The sequence below is a fragment of the Pyrus communis genome, chromosome 11, assembly GCF_041283825.1.
Source record: "Pyrus communis isolate YQ-2024b chromosome 11, ASM4128382v1, whole genome shotgun sequence".
NCBI classification, from domain to species: Eukaryota; Viridiplantae; Streptophyta; class Magnoliopsida; order Rosales; family Rosaceae; genus Pyrus; species Pyrus communis.
Window position 1 is genome coordinate 21,142,225 of NC_142575.1, and position 11,052 is coordinate 21,153,276.

The 11,052-nt window shown below is 37.8% G+C and overlaps 1 pseudogene; it reads left to right on the forward strand.

Annotated features, from left to right (window-relative positions):
* The first annotated feature begins 9,091 nt into the window (after window positions 1–9,091).
* Window positions 9,092–10,452, forward strand: LOC148693080 (uncharacterized; annotated as a pseudogene).
* Window positions 10,453–11,052: the final 600 nt, after the last annotated feature.

Consider the following 11,052-nt stretch of genomic DNA (forward strand, 5'->3'; position numbering starts at 1 on the left):
TTATTGTTTAGAATTTAATTAGAATATTTATTAAAAATTAAAAAAAAAAAAAAGAAAAAAAAGGGTTTGCATGACGAATAAGTAACCTGCGTCCTGCAAAGACACTTTGTGCAACGCATGTCTCTACGTTGCGCAAAACTCTTTGCGCGACGGATAACCTATGTCGCGCAGACCTTGTTTTCACTGCCTTAACGTGACGATTGGCGCTCGACAAAGGTTTCGTTGGGTTAATTTTCAGGCAACATTTTTTGACTTTGCACGACGAAGGTACTTGCATCGCGCAAACTGTTTGTTTTTTTGTACTAGTGTCAATATCAATCCTTACCTTTTTCCTATGTCCTCCAAGCACTGCACCCACTCACTATTTTTTTTTCCAGTGCTAGCCCCTGCACTGTGGAGAGACAAGTGAGCAATGTGGCCCAAATTTATGTACAAGAAAAAGTCATGAGGTGGTTGTGGTGGCACTACGATACATGACGAACGTGATCTGGCATTTGCAAAGCCAAAATCCCATGAATGATTTTTGGAGCATTTCCTCTGGTGACACCAAATCGTTGCCGCACCTTTCGGTGCATAGATTTGTTGGTCCATGGATGTGAAACCCTTTCTCCTCCTCCCATACCCTATTGTTATATAATTAGACACTTACCCCCTCTAGGAATCAGAATATCTTCGGACTATTGGAGCAGACAAGCGTGATTTCCCAACTCTCGCCTTACCTTATTTTTACTGTGTGTTTCTAGTCTAGGGTTGTCTTTTTCTTTGCGGGGAGGAGGAGGTGGAGGTGGCTTGATGATAATCAGATCGCGTTTGATATGGAGGATTATATTATACTCCATAAGTGACAATGTTTATGTTCAATTAGGGAAGAACATGGATGCAATATAGCTAACTGCTAAGATAATTTAGATTTCATGTGCAATCAAAGAAGAATGTAGATGAGAGATTCTAACTGGGAAATATTAGGCTATTCTTAAGAGGTTGATGCCTAAAACTTATTTGTTAATCCCCTTAAAAATGGTTAAACACCGACCTGTTTTAAGTAGCACGCCCCATATTGCAACATTTTAAAAACTGATTAGGGATAAAATCTAATTTGTATTGAATGTGTCTCCAAAAATAGGAGATAGGAATGATTTTATATAACTCCAATAAGTTGGTATTCCTCTTCACTTGTAAGTGAGAGGTCTTAGTTTCGATTCTCGTCAAAGGAAAATTTGAACCATATTATTGCTAACTCATTGTGAGGCTAAGCCCACCCCCTCCCCCTCAGCATAGATAAAATTGTTTGTTAAAAAAAAAAAAAGCTCTTAGCTATTAAAGCCTATTTTTCTTATTTTTTAGGCTAACCACAATTTAACGTACACACTTTGTATACTACGACATCCGATTTTTTTTACTGCTTATATACATAATTAGTTAACCCTTCCAAATAGCCCATAAAATGAGTCATCAAAAGGCCTAAGCCCATATAGCTTGGGCCTGACAAAATGATGTTCAATGGTCTCTACCCAAGTAGTTGTGGCCCATGATCCAAAGGACCCAAAAACCAGTCAATCATGCTATCCTTACCTTTCAACCAACCCTATCGTTTCCGCTTCTGCATCATTATATAATCTCAGTCCCTTACCTTAATGCCTACAACTCCAATTTTTTTTTTTTTTTTTTTTAAGGGTAATGGCATTGATTGCTATCAATGTGTTGCAGCTCTCAAGGGTGAAACTTTAATCGAATGAATATAGATCAATTGATAGACATTTTTATTGAGGAAGAGAATCCATGATGAATGCTTTTTTCGTTTGTTATATGCTGACTAGATGCGTACTCGAGCGATTGATGGACGGGGAAATTGCGTGAATGACGAGACCAGTCTAACCTAAAGTAAAGGCTCTTCCCTCTTATATAGGTGAACTTGGTTCGTTCCATTCTTCGGGAGAAGAAGGATCCACTAGGAATGAATAGAAAGATTGGAGTAGCCTCTTCATTAGCCGGAAGGCATTTGTCCCCACCGAAGAACGAACAAAAAAAAGGTTATTGTTTAGGTAGGATGTAGTCTAATGGCTAAAGCTTTGTCGGTTTCTTGTAGGCTGAACTCTCTTCTCTTTAGGCTTAGCGTTGTTTTGGGGTAGGATGGTAAAAAAAAGAAATGTACTTGTTTCAAAAACAATAAAACAACACCACCCAACATGTGCAAGGGGTAGGATGGAAAAATAACCCAATCAAATGAAAAAAAGAAGGTACTTTCTTCATCATATAATAACAATAGAAAAAAAAAGAGTGCAAGGGAATGGTAGGTGTCGACAATTTTGGAGAAGAGTTGCCGGCGTTAGAAGTAGGTTCACCGGATTAAATAAAATGGGCGTAGAGAGAGAAATTTTTGCTATTTGTGTTTGGGTTTATAAAATTGTTTTTTTTTTTTTTTAATATCTATTTTAGGCTGAATTTGGAAATTTGGTAGACAAATTTTTCTCGTTGGTTGTAAAGATAAGATAGTTAGGTTCAAATAAAATTTCTCTAGCCTTATCTATACTACTACAACATAAGATCCTACCTAAAAAAGATCTTACAATAAAACTAGGACACATAATAAAATATTAAACTAGTAAATAAAAGGTTTTCTATAAGTCAAATTCAGACTTCTCAGAAAAACAGACTTTTGACCAACCAAGTCTCTTTTGAAAACTTAAGATGTCCCCAACAAATCCTACAACCTTCCTCAAAACATGCCATCTTGACCTCTAAAATACCCAAAACATCTAAAAACGTTAATCTAGGAAAGCTGCGCGGGAGACCTTTTATTCGCCACAATCAAACACCTTTGTAGAAAAATCTAGATTTTGACGCAATCATCTTGAAAAACTCACGAACATCCTCCAATGTAATTACTCCAAAATTCGTCCGTTTAATCACTTTATGCTCAAGAGGAAGTCGAATGTCATACATTGGAAATATATAACGAAGTATTAAAATCCTACCAAAATAACCAATAAATTATAACTAAGAATAGGGTAAAATATATAAATGAAATCAACTCATCACAGTGGGCAAGAGAATTAGAGTGATGATTGATTGCCTTACCAAAGACAAACCCTAGAAGGATGTATTTGTACTAGTCCGGAGAAAGACCATTTTAGGATTTCCTTGTTCTAAGTCGGGAGAATCCTAGAGGATATCTAGAGGTAGATATTGCATCCTCTTTAGATGTGTTATTACTTGTAGCGCGTGCAAATTCTTAGATTGTAGGAACTCCAAGACATAAAGAGGATCTGGCGTACCGAATCAAATCACCGTGTCTTATAGAACAAACATGGTTATTCTCAAAGAAGTTGCTCAGACGTCGCCCATTGCTTCGGAATAGGATGATGGTGGGACCACTGCTCTGTTAATCTTCTGCTCGGAGCTGTTGCATGCGTGATCGGATTTTTGAGGTCACTGTAGTTCGATCCACTTACTTTGAACCTGGAAAATCATCATCCACAATTGTCCTTAACTATGTATCTGAAATAAACCTGTTCCACTTGAGGATGGATAGTTATCCAAGGACCATGCACTTTGAATGTGATGGTGGTTGTATCAGAGACTGTTGTTTGGCCGTATGATGGAGGGGATTCAGCAACGGTTGAAAATGCAGGGACTGTGACGTGATGGACTTCGAAGAGGTCTAGACAACCTATGGAAACTTATTTGTTTTCCATGTTTAAAGAAACCCGAAAGAGTTCTGCAGAAACTGAAGGGCATTTTGGTATATTATCTCCTAATAAGTAGGGGTGCGTTGGAAAAATAGAAAATCGAAAAAAAACTAGATCGAAAATCGAACCGAATCGAATCTAGTTAGATCGATTTCAGTTTTTGGGGTTCGGAAACCGAACCGAACCGAAGTTAATTATTTTATTAATTAATAATCCTATTCTAGTAACGGTGTCGTTTTACCCCAAGTGTAACCCTAAAGCCTTCGCGTAGCGTCTCCTCTGTCTATCTTGGTCTTCAACTTCAATCACTCTCAGTCTCTCTCAAACTTTTAGTCTTACTCGGTCTTGAATTCCAGGCGACCCGCGACGGCATGACCCTTCTCATTCTCAATCTCTCACACCTCGCCGTTAGTCTCTCATCTCGCCATCAGCTTCTTCTTGTCGTTTCAAGTCTCAACAGCAAAAGGTTAGTCTCACACTCTCACTTCCTATCGCATTTTCTCACCACCCAAACAGAACTTGACATGCATGAGATGTATTTTTAGAATTCTTTTTGTACTTAATTGTTCATGGATTTGCTTGTATTTGGATATTTGGTTTATGATTCATGGATGGGTTTAAAGATTGGAGTTTTATTCAATTTTTCTGCATTTTGAGCTTATTTTTCTGCTCTGGTGATGAAATTTTGTGTAGATTCTATCCCAAAAAGGCTATGTTGTTCACCTTTGTTATTCTCAATGAGCTTGTTGAGGTCAGCTTGCTTCCTAGTTTGCCAATTTCTTATTCATTGCTTCTTTAGATTTTGATGCATATATTTAATATTTAATATGGAGCTATGATTCGATTCTTGGGCAAATGACTGTATGGTTAGTTGTGTGTGTATGTGTATTACTCGCCTAATGGCAAGAAATAACCGAAGTCTTATATGGTGTAAAATCTCATCCCATCCCACTCGAATTTCGAAGTGTTTTTAATGTTGGATGAATTTTGGCATACATAGCTTTTAATTTTGCTCAAGTTTACTCTATGGAGTGTCCTGTTATTTGTTTATATATTTTGGGTATGCAAGAGCTAAGGGTTAAGCCATGTCCTGTAGTCTTTGTGGCTCTTTCTGCTGGTGCATAAGCTTGTATGTACAAGGTTTTTCGGGTAAGTTTTGTGAGTAGTGGATACCCGACTTTGTTTTTGGCACTGAGAAGATGATTTCTGGAATTGTTGAAGTCTTAGTTGGTCTTTTCTGATTTTATTTCAATGTTTTTACTCTGTAATAACTTTAAATGTAACTGTAGATTGTTGATGGAATTTGTGATGTTCAGTATTATTTGGTATGCTTTTCTTTGTAGTTTCAGTTAAAACATGTGCTGTATTTTATTCATAATGCCCATTTGATCCCTCTAGATTCTGGAAGATGTATTACAAAACGGTTGCAAGTTTTGTTTTCTAAAGAATTTTTTTTGCTATTGAAGAAGAGAAAAAAAAAAAAAAAAAAAAAAAAAAAAAAACCTGAACCGGGCCGAAACCGAGCCCAAAAAAACTAAAAAAATATTGAACCGAACCCAGCCCTACTAATAAGCAACCCAAGTACGGAATTAGCTTCAATGATGAGAAGAGAACAAAATGTAACCAGTGGGTTAACTGTTTTCCAGTGAAGTAGTATAATGTATTTATCAATGTTCCTTTATTTCTTTCTACATATTTAATTACATTTGCTAATTTTACATGATTCAACGTTTTTAAGAGTCTTGTGCTTCTAACATGCACAATCTGATATGGAATTATAAGTTGTTTTCTTCTATTTTTGAATCAAAGGTTTTCTTGCATTCTTCAAGCTCTAACATTCGACATAGGGCTTATCTTACAGTAGAACCATTAGTCTAAGTGGGCAATTATTCTTCAGCGAAAATCGAGAAAATTTCCTATACAACAACAATCAGCCTAGGCGGCCTTTTTTATTTTTGAAACGAGAGGAATAAAAAATGCTTCAAGGTGTGTAAAATCCATCTTTCAAACTATATTTGTCTTGGTATCTAATGTGCAATAGGGATATACAAATAAGCCTTCTGAATACAATAAAGCATGAATTAATTCGTTGTTCAACAATGTTATGTACTATCAAAGTTGAACTAAACACAAGATTTCTACAAACTGAACTCTAAAAATTAGTTTCTAGACTTCTGTATATTTGGCGAATGATGGAGAAACGTTTATCAGTATCGATCCTTACCTGTTTCCTATGTCCTCCAAGCACTGCACCCACTCACTATTTTCCTGTGCTGACCCCTGCACTGTGGAGAGACAAGAGAGTAATGTGACCCAAATTTTATTTATAAGAAAAAGTCATGAGGTTGTTGTGGTGGCACCACGTACGACACATGACGAACGTGATCTGGTATTTGCCACAAAACCCATGCATGGTTTTTGGAGCATCTTCGTGACACCAAATCGGCCGGGATTTGTTGGTCCATGGTAAAGATTAGACTATTCTTAAGGGGTTGATGCCTAAAACTTATTTGTTAATCCCCTTTAAAATGGTTAAACACCGACCTCTTTTAAGTAGCATGCCCCATATTGCATCGTTTTAAAAATTGATCAGGGATAAATCTAAATTGATGGGGGATAAAATCTAATTTGTATTGAATGTATCTCTAAAAGTAAATATGACTTTATATAACTCCAATAGGTTGGGAACATTTGGAAAAATAACTATTTTCAAAACCTATTAGCTACTTATAGCCTGTTTTTCTTATTTTTTTATGCTAACCACAATTAGTTATCCCTTCCAAATAGCTTAGAAAATGATAGCCATCAAATGGCCTAATCCCATATAGCCTCAGCTTGCCAAAATGATGTTCACCGGTCTCTACCCAAGTAGTTGTGGCCCATGATCCAAAGGACCCACAACTAGTCAATCATGCTATCCTTACCTTTCAACCAACCCTTCGATTCCACTTCTACAACAGTATATAATCTTCGGTCCCTTACCTTAATGCCTACTACTCAATTTTTTTAGGGTAATACTAGAGAAACTAAATTTTGTAAACTAAATAATGTGGTTGTTGAAGATTTGATTATTATTTAAGTGTCGATTAACATGCTTATTTCCTATAGGTGAGACATCATTTAGTTTGCAAATTTAGTTTAAAAATTTAATCTACCTAGCATTACCCTAATGGCATCGATTGTTATCAACATGGTGCACCTCTCGAGGGTGAGACTTTGACCGAATGGATAGGGATCAATTGTAGACATTTTTATTAATGAAGAGAATCCAAGATGAATGTTTTTTTTTCGTTCACTATGTGTTGACTAGATACGTACTTGCACGATTGATGGACGAGGGCATTGCGTGAATGACAAGATCGGCCTAACCTAAAGTAAAGTTTCTTCTCTTTCATGATGGCGAATCTTGATTGACTAACGCTAGAAGCCGATTTGGAGAAACAAGAAACTTGGCATGAGATTCACTGCAGAATAAATTCTAATAGCGAATTACTTGATTCGATGAATGGAGGGGGGGCCTTCAACTCAAGCACAAAATCAATGTTGAATCAATGATCATTGAGAGCGAGACCAGCACCTATATAGGTTGGAGTAAAGCCCTTGTATAGGGTTCCAAATGTTCATTTCTTCAAATATCCCATAAATAAAGGTAGGGGCAAGACTAACAAGCGAGAAACTTGACTTGGAGAAAGAAAGTGGCAAGCTAGCTTACTAATAATATAGGGATTTTTTTGTTGATCGTAATATATTCTATGATTGAATAGTAGAGTATATCATACGTGCAAACTCTTTAGATGAAGAGTAGGTGCCTTGTTTTTTACTAGAAAAGTTCCAGCCTTTGTTTCCCCTTGATAGAAGTGAGTCTACTTAGTGAACTGGCGGGACGTGAAGATCAATTGATCAATACAAATCTCGAGAATGTATGGTTGACTGACACCCCCTTATCCTGGAAGCTCTCTTTTTTCCATTGGGGAGCTTGCTATCGGAACCCTTTCTCCCGGTGTATGTGAAAAAGAGTGGCAAATTAATTTTTGGTCAGTCATAGGTTGGTCCAAAGAACTATAGTCGGGTTCCTTAAATCCGTTTTTCAGCAGTAGCTCAGCAGCAAAGCACGATCCTCGTACATGATGAATAACGAAATTCCAATTGAAATGAAATCTTTAGGAGAAATCATATCGCCATACGGGAGGGACATAGGGACGTAAAAATACAGATCCTATCAACTCGTTCTGATCTAGGATAATAAGTTCATGAGGAAATTATGCAGAAGCTTTACAAAATTATTATGAGCTATGGGACGAGATATAAATGGATCCTTTTGACCGACCAATGAAGTTCTTGGTAATTAACCAAGGGGAAGGAGGATCTCCATTCATTTCATTCAGTGCATACGGTAAGGTGCAAACCACAACAAACAAAGGGGAAAAGGTTGTTGTACCGTATTTTAGTAGACTAGGGTTAGTAAGCGTAAGCTATTTAAGTAGGCTTGAGAAGGGTAGGCTCGCAGCTTCGCTCTGTGGAAGGGCCTTACTATTATATTAGTAAAACGCTAGCGCCTAACCTATGGGTTAAGAGGATAAGGGAACGGAAGAAAACACAAAGATGGTCACTCCTTTTCGGAACATGACTTGTTCATTCACTTGCTCATGAACTCCTAGCTTTGCTAGAAGCGAAGAAAGGGGGAAGCTGTCCACGAAGCTTTGCCCTTGCTTCAAAGAGATTATTAGGAATTGACTAAATGATGACTAGATTCTCCTGGAACGCTAGCTAAGCTAATAAATAGTATAGTTGCCTTCAATGAAATCAATAAGCTTTTTTTTTTTTATAGATTTAGGGTGTCGCCCCTTCCTTAGAACCCATTGAGGAGACTTCCGCCCAGGAATGGGAGAGTGGTAGAGCGGTCAAAAGCGACAGATTGTAAATCTATTAAAATTTTCTATGTAAGTTTTTTTAACTTGTATTAGGATTCTTACGATTGAGGGATTCCTATTATCTTGGGTTTCCTAGTTTAGGATGTATTTCTTATAATCAATTGTATTTATTCTTTCCTTATTTTGATAGGATTGTATATATACCTTTGATTGAAAAGAATAAAACACATTGGAAATTATTCTTTTTTCTTGGTATCAGAGTCGAGTTAGAGAAAAAAAAAAGACCCATCCCTAGTTAGGTTGGTATTGTCGTGCATAGCACACTTTTGTTGTGCCTTTGTTCCAACGAAAATAGCGAGCGACTAAACGTCGTTGCTGGTCGAGTTGCTATTTCGTTCCTGATCGATTGCAGCAAGCGACTCAACATCATTGCTGCCTACTTTCCTTCAGTTTTTCTGTCCCCGTGTTTAGTTGTTTTTTTTTTTTCCATCACAACGCTGCAGTTTCTAATCTGCACCGACAGTAAGGCAGATGGCTGACGAAACAGCAAATGGTTCTGCGATTATTCCTGCTACTGCTCCAATTATGGTGCAGTCGGATAATTTTAGTTTCAACGTTGGTATGGTTTTGGATGAGAAGAACTATGATTTATGGGCTCCTCTCATTCAAATCCATATCGTTGAGAGTAAGAAGATGGGGTATCTTCGTGGGTCTATCAAGGCACCTAACTAAGACGATCCTCAATACAATGGTTGGTTCTCTGAAGATCAGAGAATTAAGAGTTGGCTATTGTCTTCAATGAAGCCGAAGATTATGAAACGGTATATTCGGTTATCTACTTCGAATGAGATTTGGGAAACTCTTAAGGCAACCTACTTTGATGAGAATGACGAGGCTTGAATTTATTCTTTGAATTAGGAGGCATCACATCTTCATCAGAATGGCAGACCTTTAGCTACGTATTTCGGGGAACTAGCTAAGATTTTCCAGGAGTTAGATCACTTTAATAAGGTGTCCATGGAGTGTGAGAACAACGCTCAAACATTTCAAAAATCCACTGAGAGACAACGAGTCTATATGGTTCTTGGTGGCCTCGATGATGTGTTTGATCAGGTTCATGGAGAAGTGTTAAGGAAAGATCCCCCGCTTAGGCTTCAAGCCTCTTATGCTTATGTTTTTCGTGAAGCTGATCGAAATGAAGCAATGAAGACGAAAGTTGACAAGAACGAACCTGCTGCCATGGCAGCAAAGATTTGTGGATCTTCCTTTTGGTCGAACCGAGCTAGGTCACAAAACCGGCTAGGACAAACTCGCCTTAGCCAGACAAGCCGGGACCGTCCCCAAGGCAAGTGCCCACATTATGGCATGATAGGATACTGCAAGAGCCATTACTTTGAGTTGATTGGATATCCTGAGAATTGGGACAAGATTTGTGATCCCCGCTGCAACAAATCCCGAGCCTCCGTTGCAGAAACAAATGATGATTTAGATCAGATAGCAGACAAGGCCTCTGCCATAATTGCTGCGGCAAGTAGTAGTGATGGTAGGGCACTAAATATTTCCACTCATGTTACGAATAATACATGGATAATTGATTCTGGAGCTACTGACCGTATGACTTGTGATTCTAGACATATTCCATCCCTAAAAACCTCCACACAAACCATGGTTAATGTTGCTAATGGGGATGCTGCCTCGGTTATCGGGGAAGGCACGGTTGCCTTTTTTGATACCATGAAACTTGACACTATTCTTGTGGTTCCCTGTTGAAATTATAATTTGGTATCCGTTGCCCAAATAACCCTTGCCTTACACTGTTTGGTTATTTTTTGGGCCTATTTTTGTGTTTTTAAGGACATCCGAACGTGGAAAACAATTGGTTATGGTATTAGACGAGGGAAGCTTTATTACTTAGAGTTGACTACTAATAGTTTTGGCATGTTGACTCAAGCTCTTTTTGTAAAGGATTCGCAAGGGGATACTAATAAAGTGTCGGACATCTGGATATGGCACCGATGCCTTAGGCATGCTTATTTTGGTTATCTACATAAGTTATTTCCTAGTTTGTTTGTTAAGAACGATGTTTCTCAGTTTAAGTGTGATGTCTGTGATTTGGCTAAAAGCCATCGAACTTCGTTTCCTCCAAGTTTAAATAAAAGTTCCGTTTCTTTTATGATTGTGCATTCTGATGTGTGGGGTCCCTCGAGAATAGCTATTCTTGGTGGTACTTATTGGTTTGTTACTTTTATTGACGATTGTACAAGCATGACTTGGGTTAGTTTGTTAATGTAAAAAAAATGAAGTTAGTTTGGCCTTTCAGAAGTTCCATAAAATGGTTGGTGTGCAGTACAAGATGGATATCCAAGTTCTTTGAAGTGACAACGGCGAAGAGTATGTTAATACGGAACTTCGTTCCTTCCTTGATATGCATGGTATTGTTCATCAAACCACGTGCTCGTATACTCTTTAACAGAATAGGGTTGCTGAACGAA